The sequence below is a fragment of the Alexandromys fortis genome, unplaced genomic scaffold (genome assembly GCF_014885135.2).
Source record: "Alexandromys fortis isolate MF-2015 unplaced genomic scaffold, M_Fortis_MF-2015_v1.1 scaffold_77, whole genome shotgun sequence".
Classification (NCBI taxonomy): Eukaryota; Metazoa; Chordata; class Mammalia; order Rodentia; family Cricetidae; genus Alexandromys; species Alexandromys fortis.
In genome coordinates this window covers 3,361,320-3,364,460 of record NW_026067967.1, presented here as the reverse complement: position 1 = coordinate 3,364,460, position 3,141 = coordinate 3,361,320, and positions in this window count along the sequence as shown.

Here is a 3,141-nt window from a genome sequence, read left to right as displayed (position 1 = left end):
GCAGGAGCACAAAACCTGATGGAGAATGCAATTTTTTCTCACGTGGCAGTATTTTTTAAGTGAATCATCTTGCCTCTTGCTGCCTTCCTTTTCATTTCCTTCTCCTAATGAAGTTCACATGAGTTATAGGTTCATCCTTGCACATTAACTGAGAAGATTTGCATAAGATTTTCCCTTAATAACTGACTGGTTACTGTGCAGACACTCAAAATTAAAGTTATCATGACTAAGAAGAATAAGTAGTTGGAGAATCACTGTTACCAGGTTTTGTATAATAGGTCAAATGTAAGAGCCAAAGAACGATGAAGTCAGGGAAGACGGGAGGCTGGGGGAAGGATTAGGAAGAAAGGAGTGAGGAAGGGGAAACTGATCTGGATGGAAAATAAAAAAAAATAATTGATTAATTACTTAATCAATTAATTTAAATCTCAAAGAATGATTAAGACCATACCCAATGGTTATTTTCAAAGGAAATAAAAATTTAGCACTGTGCAGGAAAAGACTGCTTACTTTCCGGCTCACAATATAACACACTAATACACTGCCTGGACTGTATAATTGAGGCTAACAGAGAGAATAAAGGAGTTGCTAGCACTTATCCAAAACCCAAAGACAAATTCAGATCTGTAGTGACTGTGAAATTCTGAGATCTCCGTGAACAATATTTACAGAGTATTTGGATGAACCGAACTGAGAGTTGTGTTTCATTCTGATTTTGAAGCCACGTTAAGCTTTCTTTTCATGATGTCCCAGATTTCCTGAATGTTTGGTGTTAAGAATTTGTTGGATTTAACATGTTCTTTGACCAACGAATCTATTTCATCTCTAGTGTCTTCAGCTCCTGAGAGTCTTCCATCTCTTTTATTCTGTTGGTTATGTTTGCATTTGTCGTTTCTGTTCGTTTACCCAGCTTTTCCATTCTCATAATTCCTTCAGTTTCTGTTTTCTTTATTGCCTCGATTTCAATTTTCAAGTCTTGAAATGTTTGAACTCTTTGCCTCGCCTGTTTGATTGTTCTTTTTTGGCTTTCTTTGAAAGATTTATTGATTTCTTCCAATTTTTATTTGTCTTTTCCTCCACTTCTTTAAGACAATTTTTCCTTTCATCTTTAGGGGTCTCTATCATCTTCATAAAGTTACATTTAAGGTTGCTTTCTTCTGCTTCTTCTGCTTGGAATGTTCAGGATTTTCTTTTGTAGGACCTCTAGGTTCTAGTGTTGCCATATTGCTCTTTAGGTTGTTGGAGGTATTCTTGCATTGATGCCTACCCATCTCTTTCTCCAATTGTTACAGGCAATGTCTTTTCCTCTTGGTCCAATCCTTGTAGTTGGTATCTGTGTCTCAGGGATCCTCTCTGCAACTGCTGCAGTTGCTGTGCCTCGTTAAGTTGTTCTTGATCCGCTCTGTGCAGGCACTGCCTTTGTCTCAGGAAGCCACTGAGGTCTCCACCGATGGGTGGGTTTGGGGTAGAGTTTGGGGAAGATTACAGGGTCCAATGTGGGGTGTTGGAGCAGCATGCCTGCAGAAGGCTTGTTTGCTGACTGTCTAGTGCTGCTGAGGGGGTGGGAAAGGAGTCACTGGGGCCTAGGGCCTAGAGACTGGGCTCTCCAGACGCGGAACTGGTCACTCCGTGCAGTCCAATTTGTGTCCAAGAGAGCCTCTCCAAATAATAGCTTTGAGTAGAATTACAAGTAACTCTTTTGTTCAATTTCTGGAAAAAAAATTTTAAAAAAATCAGTGAAACAGACACAGATTGTATCTGTTTCCAGGAAGTCTGAGAAACTTTGAAGACTTCGTTTATAGTAATCTCAGAAGAAGGATAAAAATAAATGAAATCAGTATTTTAAAAGGATTTGGCAGTGCTCATAATTTCCCTTCCTTTAAACAGTGTTCTCCTGCCTAACTTTAGTTTTATGAATTTGTACATGTCTTTGTTGTTTGCAACTGAGTTTCCTCACATGGGATCAAAGCCTTAAAGATTGTTTAAGAATTTACATACTGTATAAACATCAGCTCTTCTTTGTTGTCCACATTCATTTTAGCAATGAGTGTTTTCAGATATAGTACTATTTTAAACTTGCACAAACCTAACACATCTACGTAGGACAAAGTAATTCATCATTGAATTATTTCACAACACTATTAAGATGTATCAAGACACTGTCAAGAGTAATCTGTATTCTGGGATTAAGGACTTTTAGTTCCAGATAAATCATTTTCTGAAAGAAAAAACAGATAAAACAGAAAATGGTATGAAAGTCAGGATTCTGTCTTGACACATAGGACTATGCTTTAATTCAAGGTCTGTCAACAAAGTTTTAGCTAGCAGACATAGTAAGTACTTCAGTAATTAGTCTGGTAGAAAGGGAGCATTTGAGAGCAGTTGCAAGTTTAGAAAACTCAAGAAATCTGTAAAGAATTTTATACTCATTCACTTTTTGTACGAAAATTGAAGCTCAGATTGAATAGCCCTTTATGTATGTTAACTTCCAATATCTTCTATAGATCTAGACACTATACCAAAGGATGTTTCACTGTCATTGGTCAGAACGAAGGTGTTTTGCATGTAGAGCTTTTATAACTACTTAGTTCTTCTGAACATCTCTAACTGTTCCTTTTACACATTTTCACCACAGTTCTGTTGCATTCCTCTACACATTGCATAAGAAATTTAAGAAAGAAATAAATGACAAGGACATGATTTTAAGGGTTAGATTGGGAGTTTGGGTACACTACTTCCTCAGAAGATCTATTTCATGAAGCAATGTTTAAAATTCTCAAGAAGAAATGGAAACACTCAAGTTTCAGAAATTTCGAGTTAAACTTTTATCTCAAACTAGAAGTCTCTGTCTTTTCTAATTAACTTTATTTTGGTTTTCTGAATTTCCTTTCACACAGTATATTAACACATGTCTTTGTTCTTCCTGAATCAGATAACATGAGAAATTCCTCTCTTAGTTCCTAAGACAACAAAAGTTCTATTCACTCTTCAAATATTAGCTCACATTACCAGAAAGTCTCTTTCTAATTGACCTGTCCTAATTTGTTTTTCCTTTTTATCATATTTCAATTAGTACATTTCCTGCTTAGTATCCGGTATATAATTTATTTCTTCCTTCTTCACTGTTTTAGTCCTTGTTTG